Below are 10933 nucleotides of genomic sequence, written 5' to 3' on the forward strand. Positions count from 1 at the left end.
AAAAGAGGATCATATTCTTTCTCTACAAATTGGGACTTGACTTTATTTAATTGTTCATTACATACATCTTTATCTGAACATTTTTTCTTAATCCTTAAAACTTAACCATAGGGGACACTTTGTAGCCATGAAGGATAACGGCAACTTGATGTCCAGATTAAACTGACGTCTACACTTTCAAAAAAGGTTTTGGACTTTAAATTTCCACTTTCAACGTGTAAAACTAAATCTAAAAATTCAACACTTTCATTACTATACTTATAAGTAAAAGACAAATTAAAATCATTGTGGTTAATATATGCTAGAAATTCTAAAAGATCTGATTCTGTACCTTCCCAAATAAAAAAGCAATCCTCTATGTAACGCCTATAGAGGACTAGGTTTGCTACCCAGCGATGTCCCTGCCATATAAAAAAATCTTTCCCAAAAGGACATAAATATATTGGCATAGCTGGGTGCAAACCTAGTCCCCATAGCCGTGCCAGTCGTTTGTAAAGAAAAAAAAAAATCTTTGGTACAAAAAAAAATTATTAAGTATGAAATCAATACACTTAATTAAAAATTCAATTTGTCCATTTGTATATCCATATTATAAAGGGTATATCTGGCTGCTTTTATCCCTAAATCACGTTTAATTATTGTATAGAGTGAGGTTACATCACATGTGACAAGCCATTTTCCATGTGATTCCTTGTGCAATCACTCGCTGTGTAGCAGACCTAGTCCTCTATAGGCGTTAAATAGATGATTGCTTTTTTTGGGGGGGGAGGTAGAGAATCAGATATTTTAGAATTTCTAGCATATATTAACCACAATTAATTTAATTTGTTTTTTACTTATAAGTATAGTAATGAAAGTGTTGAATTTTTAGGTTTAGTTTTATATGTTGGAAAGGGAATTTTAAAGTGTAGACATCAATAGTTTTATCTGGGCATCAAGTTGCCATTATCCTTCATGGCTACAAAGTGTCCCCTATGGAAAAATTGTTCCGATAGAACAAGATGTATGTAATGAACAATTCAAAAAAGTCAAGGCCCAATTCGTAGAGAGAGAATATGATCCTCTTTTGCTTTCCAATGCAAGGGGAAAAGTACAAGATATGGACAGAACGAACATCCTTGCCCCAAAAAAAGGTTTGCTAATAAATGAAAAATGTTATTTTTTTTTAATTCTACATGTCCCTTAATTTTTAATTATAGTGCTTAATCCAATTTTATCAAAAAAGCTATTTTTTAAAATTGGGATTTATTGCATTAAGATCAAGTACTATGTTCTAGATTACCATCCAAGCCAATGATTATTTTTAGAGGGGCACCCACATTAAAAGATAAATTGTTACATGGCCATATAAGACCATCCCCAGAAAAGCACTTTTTAAATTCTCATACAGGTTTTTTTAAATGTGGCATCTGCAGTATTTGTAAAACAGTGGGCCCACCTTTTGGAAAAATTACAGAATTCCACTCTACAGTTACTAAAAGTAACTACAAAATAAAAGAATGTATAACCTGTAATTCAAAGCTAATCTATTAAATTGCACCTGTGGTTTACAATATGTAGGGCAAACCAAAAGAATGCTAAAAACTAGATTGGGAGACATGATAGTAATCCAGCCTCCCTAACCTATTGTGGCATACAACAGGTTAAAGTAAAGTAAAAAATCTTATATATAGGGAGACCTATTGGATTTCCAGTCTGAAAACCTTAGTCCCATTCGGACTGAATGCTGAGTTCAAGATTACCGATATTTTATGAATTAATTTTTATCTTTTCTAATTAATTTGTATTGTCTATTTGTTTTTATGGACTGTGTGCTTCTGGAATAAAAAAGGATTTTAATTTTAACTATTTTAAGCTTGCTTATATATATATATTTTTTTTTAATCAGATTTTAATTAGTCCATCTTTAAATAGATGATACTAAGTGGTAGTAACTTTCTAGAGAGAAAGTGTCAGGTTACCCTTGTGTTTCCTTCGTTTTATAGTAACATCTTTAAATAGATGAACGATTTTAATGGAATTTCTATTTTGCATTGATCTCTTCACACATATACACGTTATTTTTTTTTATATGTTTGCTAATGTTATTACGTTACTGTATTTTATTACATGTAATGATGTTAAGAATATTGTAGATAATACGTGTAAAAAATTTTTTTTTGATGTGATGTATTGTTTGTATGTATACTCTTTTCTTTGTATGCAAGGGGAAAATGGACATTTGCATCTTTAAGCACAAAAGTGCTTCACGCCTAGACACACATAGGGGGTATATATATTCAACTTTAAACCGCCAGACATTCTATCTTGGGAAAGCCCAATCTAACGGGCGAAACACTTAGATCGAGCCTGGCGGCAATCTCTATTTGAACTTTGGGAGTGAATACAGCGGCACTTTCAAGTCGTCGTTCCTCCGTGGGTACAGAGGTCTGCACCGATTCCAGTGCACAGGATCGGATTGCAGGAGCCTATTGACAGAGCGGTAACCAAACTAATTTCCACCAGTGCACTGCATTGCACCAATGCTCATTTAGTGGCACTTAGAGATAAGTCCCACCACCATATTCTGTAAGAGTTCCACAAAGGGGTTTTGTATAGGGAATAAAATATATTTACAGTTACACTATGTCTGTGTTTTTTTTTTATTTACGGTTGGATACAAAGTTATATCTGGATGGGATCCACTCCAACGTCTGAATACACAGACTATTGTGCAACCACTACAATTCCCTAACATTAGTAAATATCCTTTTTTATATATAGATATTGGTACTCTAACATTTTGGTTTGATTGAAACACTTTGTTTTTCCCTATTTTGCTTGATACCGGTTTTGCTTTTTCGTCTATACTATATCAAAAACTTGGGAAGGTTTTTATTCTATCTAGTGTATCTCAATAATTTGTTATACACTGTCATAGTGTTATCTTATTTCATTTGCGCTCTCATCTTTCTCTTATCCTTGCAATATGCCTCCCCGGGTCTCCTCTCTTTTTCAAATGCAAACTGTTTTGTTGTTCAGATCATACAATACGGTCAGTGGCTGAGTTTGTGAAAAGGCAGTCTTATTCTGAAATGAGAGGTGTGGCTAAAAATGTAGGCTTATAGAGCAGCATTCTGCAAAACATTTTATTATTGGCAAAGATGATAGGTTTTTGCATGTTTAAATCTATCTAATGCATTAAAGTAGTAGAGGTACCTGGAGTGTCCCTTTAACAGCTGCTCTTCTTTGATCTGCTTTTAGTTACTGTATCTGTTATGGAAGTGTACACTTTAATGGACTGCACATACAGCGCTGGAATTAGTTTTGAAATTGGTTCATGTTAGCTATTCATACCTGCTTATGAGACAGCCAGTTCATGTGCATAGTTCTAGAACAGATTTCCACGCAAATAGCAGCCTAAGGTGCAAAGCTGGTAAAGTTCCCTGTGCATAATAGAATGGTTAAAGAGTCCCTCTAAGCACAGTAATATCTACCACACAGCCACTAGAGGGCACTTCCTGTTTCATAGCGAAGATTTTCTTTGCTAGAGCGTCGCTGGACGTTCTCATGCTGTGTGAGGACCTCCAGCGTCGCTCAATTCCCCATAGGAAAGCATTGAAAATCTTTTTCAATGCTTTCCTATGGGGAGACCTAATGCGCATGCGCATTAGGTTTCCTCAGCCGGCGGGCGGGATCAGTCTCGCACACCGGCTGACTTAATTACTGGGAGGAGCGACGCCGACACGAAACCACCGCCGAGGGACATCGGCGGGGACTCGGGTTAATGACCTGAAGGGGTTTTCACCCCTTCAGCTACCTGGGATGGGAGGTGGGAGGGAGAGGGTACCTGCAGTGCCAGGAAAACTGATTGTTTTCCTGGCACTGGAGTTTCCCTTTAACAAAGCTGTAAACCCTAGATTTGTGCACAAATATCTTTCAGCTTTATTGAATGAATCAAATTTCTAAAGTGAATTAATTTGTTTATCTTTAGAGTGACAGGCATTTGATTAATTCAACGCAACTGAAACATCAAGTGAACACTTTACAGATCTAAACAGTGATATAAGGACTTTTATATCCTAGAGTAAACATTTGATCTTGACAGTAGGTGCAAATTGATTTTTGGAATTATAGTAAGAAAAATTGCTGATTGATAGTCTAGGTAGGGCTGCATAATAGCATTAAGTTGAGACTGGTAGAGAATTGAGCAGTGATACTTTAGGGATACACTAAATCCACTTTATGAAGCTGAAGTGGTTTTGGTGTTTAAACTTAATTTTTAAAAAGTTAAACCAAGCACTATGACCACTTAAGTAAATTGAGGTGGTCATGGTGCCTAGAATATATGGCATCCCTATTCTGTTGCTCTGCAGCAGTGTAAAGATTCTAATTGAACCACCATGGTGCATTGGCGCACATAAGTGGTCCCAGATAAGAAGGAAAGTAGTTGCCAACCAGTAACGGGGAACTAGTCCAGGGTACTCCTGGCATCATAACCCCTACAGCGAATAGTAATTGTGACTAACTGTTAAGGCTATTCTTATCAGGTGTGTGGCATATTTCATTAGGTTGTGCACTTAAAAAAACACAAAATGTGGAATACTCAACCATGTAAGGTTTCTTGTTCCTGGATGGCTAATGACACTGCAATTACACCTCCAACTACAATGAATGTGCTATATATCTGTATGTGCAGTGTTACAAATTTAAACAATGCACATACAGACTACAAGCACCATGACAACTTCAAAACACTGAAGTTGTCGTGGTTCTTGGGTGAACCTTTTAAAGGCACACCTTAGCATCAAAACAACTAGCTTATAAAGTGACTTTTAGATCATGCCACTGTAGACTCACACACCGACCCGAACTGGCCATCGGTCAAATGCCCGGTGGGCCGCGATGGCCATGGGCCGAAGTGACAGGGAAGATCACAGGATCTCTAATGCCTGCCCTTGCAGAGCTGCACCGGCCCTAAGAAAGACCACTGTCCCTTCACTGGCCAGGAGAAAAGTTTTGTGAATCCGTGCAGTCTACCTGTCTCCCTCTTGCGAGCTCTGTAATACCAGTGCTCGCGAGAGGGAGAAACATAGTCTGTACCCTGCGGAGGTACAGACCGAATAACCTGCCGGCTGAACCAGGAATTGTCAGCATGCTCCCCTCGACCCCAGCAAGGTAATTAGAGGGCGGGGGGGTGCAATACATATATTTTAATTATTAAATTAATTAAGCAGCCATGTTACCCCTATTAACTCACTACACCTCCTGCCATGTTACCCCTATTAACCCACTACACCCCCTGCCATGTTACCCCTATTAAGTCACTACACCCCCTGCCATGTTACCCCTATTAAGTCACTACACCACCTGCCATCATACCACCTATTCACCCACTACACCCCTGCATCTTACCCCTATTAACCTACTACTCCCCTGCCATCATACCCCCACTACATGCCCTGCTATCATACCCCCTTTAACCCACTACATCCCTGCCTTCTTACCCCATATTAACCCACTACACCACCTGCCATCATGCTCCCTATTGACACACTACACCCCCAGCCATGTTACCCCTATTAACCCACTATACCATCTGCCATCTTACCCCTTATTAGCCAACTACACCCCCTGCCATCTAACCTCCTATTAACCCACTACACCCCTTGCCATCATACCCTCTATTAACCCACTACACCCCCTGCCATCTTACCACTATTAACCCGTTACACCCCCTGCCATCTTACCCCCCTATTAACCCACTACATCCCCTGCCTTCTTACCCCATATTAACCCATTACACCACCTGCCATCATGCCCCCTATTAACCCACTACACCCCCTGCCATCTTACCCCTATTAACCCACTACACCCCCTGCCATCTTACCCCCCTATTAACCCACTACATCCTCCTGCCATCATACCCCATATTTACCCACTACACCCCCTGCCATCATACCCCCTATTAACCTACTACACCCCCTGCCATCATACCCCATATTTGCTCACACAGTTCCTGTAAAGATATCAAATGTTTAAACTTCCTTTATTGCAGTCTGTTTAATTTAGAATTTCAGATCTTCTGCTCTGTTATTAGCCTGCTAGAACCTGCAACAGCCTCATGTACATGATTAAAAGTTCAATTGGAGATGAGAACGTCCTAAGTCAACCCACTGACCTGATTTGAGGGCTATGCTAGTCTCAGCTAGGAGAGGTATAATTAAGGATGTATAAACCAAGTTACCTAGTAATTTTGAAACACATTTTTTATGTTGTTGATCCAAAAGAGTACAAAATAAAAATTGTAGACATTTCCAATTATAACACAAAAAGGGGGAACAAGTTTTCTTTACTCCATAATGGCAATCTGATTTCTCCTTGGATCAAACATGTTTACATGTATATTAATTATACCCTTAAATATTCTGTTTATGCAAAAAAAAACATTCGAGCCTATTTTACAAATATCTAGTATTTGATAACACAACCTCTCTAGGTAGAGAAGTCCACATTTTAATTATTCAACACTTTCCTCTGCTCCCTTTCTTCGTAAGTGGTTTCCATCACCTTTTGTAGCTTGCCTCTGCACTCTTACTAGTTCTGCAATATCCTTCTTTAAAACTGGTGCCCTAAATTGCACTGTATATTCAAGGTGGGGTTTTACCATTGATTAATATAGCGAAAATTATATTTTGATCCATAAATCCATACCCCTATTCAGCGGCGTACATACCGCTGTCGCAGGGGTCGCAGCTGCGACCGGGCCCCTCACTCCAGGGGGCCTGTCCGCCCTGCAGACCCCTGTGACCGGGTATCAGCTGCCTCCATCCTTTGCGACCCCGGCCCGCGCGGCAAACTGCCGGGCCGCATGTTAAGGGGTCCATCGGGTGGCCCATGCTGTCAGGAGATTGTCAGGAGGCCCGGTCAGCGCTGGGCGCTTTAACAGCGCGCGCCCAACGCTGACTGGTCCCCCTGTGATGATGTGAGACAGTGCTAGGAGGAAGTATTAAGATGTCTGAGCCCCTTACAGAAAATGGCCACCTATATATAGTGACACCACCCCTTTGCTCACTCAAGGTCTGATTTTACCCTCCCCCTCACTCACATATGTCCCTTTTGCTGGCTAGCTTTCAGCCTGCGTCCTCAGGGTCTAAGCCTTCTAAGCCAAGTGATGTAACTCCTCAATGGCAGAAAATGTAGCTTTAAGACTGCAGTCTAAACACCAAGACTGCTTCATTCAGCTAAAGTTGTGTCGGTGCATAGAGTATCCTTATTTTAACATTGAAGCATGTTGCATGTTGCTTTCACAGTTTTGGGTCAATGCTTGGCAACATAAGTAACTTAAGCCCACATTAGTGGGAGCATTAGCGAATCATCCTGAATTGCTTATATTGCATTGTCACTAGATTATGTAGAGTACTATATAAGGGTTAGTAAATCATGCTAAACCACGGAGCTTTAGAGATGCGATGCATTTGTTACCAAGGCATTTTACCATGCATTCATTCTACAACAATTTCAACCTGTTTAAGGTACACTCATACATGTTGTATATAATTTTTTAGGATAACTGGGGCTTCTTTTGATATATGTATGCATAACACAATATGATTAAAATATATATATCTTTTTTTTAATTCTGCCCCTCCCCCCCACACACACACACACTTCCTGGCATGCAATCACCACGACGCAGTGGCGGACTTAAAGTAGAGCGAGTCCTGGTGCTAGAATTTTATTGGGCCCCCCAATTGCAAGCATGGACAAAAGGTAGAACCCTATCTGTCGTGCAACAATGCTTTGACAGCTGGGGCTTTACCAATTTCCCATGTTTACAGGGTTGTATTTAGCACTGAGCCATGTTTGTGTGTAAGCATGTGTTTGTATGGAGTATGTTTGTGTGAATGCATTTGTATGTGGTGTTGAAGTTTAAATGCAAGTGTGTATTTATGTGTAGTGTTGGTTTTTGAATGTAGGGGTTTGTTTATATATAATTTTTGTGTTTAACAGAGAGATGTTTGTATGTAGTGTTGACGTTTCAATGCAGGTGTGTGTGTGTTTGTATGTAATGTTGAAGTTTGAATGGAGGGGTGTATTTGCATCTAATGTTGGTGCTCAGATCCACAGGTACACACACTGACTACATACAGATAAACACACAGATACACACACTGACAACATACAGGTACACAGGCACATACACTGACAGACATACTGACGCACATACACTGGTAGACGTACTCACGCTGACAGATATACTGACACACAGAGGCACATACACTAACAGACAAATGGAAACAAACATACACTGGCAGACATACTGACACAAAGACGCATACACTGATAGACATACTAATACACATACACTGACAGAAATACTGACACATATAGATATACTGACACACACACACACACACATACATACACTGTCAGATATACTGACACACACACACACACACACAGATATACTGACACACACACACGTAAAATCTACCTTTTTAAACCCACCCTCCTTTTCCTGGGGGGTGGCGTCCCTGAGGTCCAGTGTGGTGCCTGAGGCTGATGGTGAGTGAGGAGCCTCCATCCTACTGTCGCTGCTGCCGCCGCCTCCTCCCTCCCACGTGACTCCTTTCTTTATGGGAGGAAGTGACTCATGGCTGTCACTTCCTCCCATACTGCTGAAAAGCAAAGGGCCCGGTCTCGCTTTTAAAGGGCCACAGCGTCCCACCAGGCCCCTGCTGATGCAAACCTGCTGATAAGGACTGTTTAGAGGATGGGGCAGCTGCCTTGGGCCCCCCAGTAGTAACCGGGCCCGGGGCAACTGCCCCGTTTGCTCCGAGTTCAAGACAGCCCTGTATGTGGCAGAGGCACATGCCCAAGAGTCTCCCTCATTCCTAAACACTTCCTGTAAAGAGTCATCTAATGTTTACTCTTCCTTTATTGCTAATTCTGTTTAATTTAGGATTTTCTTATCTCATGCTTGATTAATAGTTTGCAAGAACCTGCACGAGCATCCCGTATGTAATTAAAGTTCAATTTACAAAGCAAGAGATAAAAACTTTTAAGGTACGTTTCATCTGAGTGAAAATTAAACCATTTGTTTTCTTGCTTGCTGTGTCAGTCACAGGCAGAAGAGGTGTGACTGGGGCTGCATAAATGAAACAAACATGATTTAACTCCTAAATGGCAGAGAACTGAGCAGTGAAACTGCAGGGACATGATCTATACACAAAAACTATTGCATCAAGCTAAAGTTGTTTTGGTGACTGTAGTGTCCCTTTAACACATGCAGTTTTACCACAGACTTTACAATAAATTAACCAAAAAAAACATAGGGATGGACAACCCATAGTATAATACATTTTATATAATTTTTTTGTAGAGATAAACACAAATTGGTCCCACTCACATGAGGCTGAGCCACTTATTAATAGACTCAAGCTTTCAGCATCTTTTAAAGGTAGTAATTTGGATGTTCTTGAGATCAGAGACTGAACTTTCCACTGGATATTCAAAAGAAACTTGATATTATACAAATAAAGGGGGGTAGTGTACCAGCACTAATCCAGATATAATAAATATATTGCAAGTGCAAGTGCAAGTGCTAAAAATTCCTTTTTTTTTTTAAACCAAAGCTGCTAAAACATCAATGTGTGATCTCTCCAACAACACAAATTAACAAATTCTATAAAGTGTAGCGCTAATATATAAAAAGTGGAAGGTATAGTAACCTATACAGATACCTTAAACCCTTAAGGACACATGACATGTGTGACATGTCATGATTCCCTTTTATTCCAGAAGTTTGGTTCTTAAGGGGTTAAATCTGTAACTTAGAAGGTTCCAATGCAAAACATGTAGTCTAAAAAAAAATATAGAAATATATAATAGTGTAAAACCGAAAAACCAAATCGTAGAGAAAGGAAGGTCAAGGGACCACTCACATATTCTTGAGCTATAAAGCTAGCTCAAATGAGATGCACATATGGGTCCGTTAAGGCGATCCTCACCTTCTTGTTATAAGTAGGTCTTCTTTCATCTTCCTGTATAAAAGCTCAAACGGGGTATATATAGAGTAGTATTGTAATGTATAGTGGTATTTACTTTATAGGTAACAAATGGGTACTCGCAAACATGGAGCCCTAACAATAGGCTCAAAGTTGAAGCAATGTGTAGTTCAGGACTACACCCTTTCTTAATGCATAGCAGGAATTAGATGCCATTAGTGTCAAATTAAATCTTATTTAGTACAGATATTATCACCAAATTACAAATTTAAAACAAAATATGTGCAAAACAATATGTGCATAAAATTGTTCCAAATACACTAATGACAAAGTTCATTTCTAATGACAAAGTTCAAGTTCTTACTATCCCCAGGATGCGTTAAGCCAGATACGTTCATGGCTTCCTTAGCTGGGAAGTGTGTAGATGAATCCCATGAACTATCAATCCTGCTATATATACCCCCTTAATAGGGGAATCATACTCTGCCGGTTTGTAAGACATGTGCCTTCTCTCACTATTTTCAGGGGTGCTTTGCATCTAAAACCACCTTATTCTGCCAGGACCACTAAATTCTGTGCCAGGCAAAACTCCCAGAAATCCATCGCAAAATGAGCCAGAAGCACACACTGAGTACTGCCCATGTGGTTGACGTTTCACACTGCAAATACGTTGCCCATCCAATGTAATACTTAGAAATAAAAGTTGGTTGGAACTCAATTGCATATTTAGAAATAAAGAAATTCTGTCACTAAAGAGTTTTTAAAGTAAGTGTTTTACTGACAAACACACAGACATACTGTGTTTTATTGCTTAGGTCTTGATATAACAGAATAACCTTTAGTAGCAGTTCAATCATTATATGCAGAGTATAAACAAGTAGTATACTGCAGGAGCTGTGCAGTATTTAATAAAGGACCACTATAGTGCCAGGAAAACATACTCG

Source organism: Pelobates fuscus, chromosome 10 (genome assembly GCF_036172605.1).
Source record: "Pelobates fuscus isolate aPelFus1 chromosome 10, aPelFus1.pri, whole genome shotgun sequence".
Taxonomy (NCBI): Eukaryota; Metazoa; Chordata; class Amphibia; order Anura; family Pelobatidae; genus Pelobates; species Pelobates fuscus.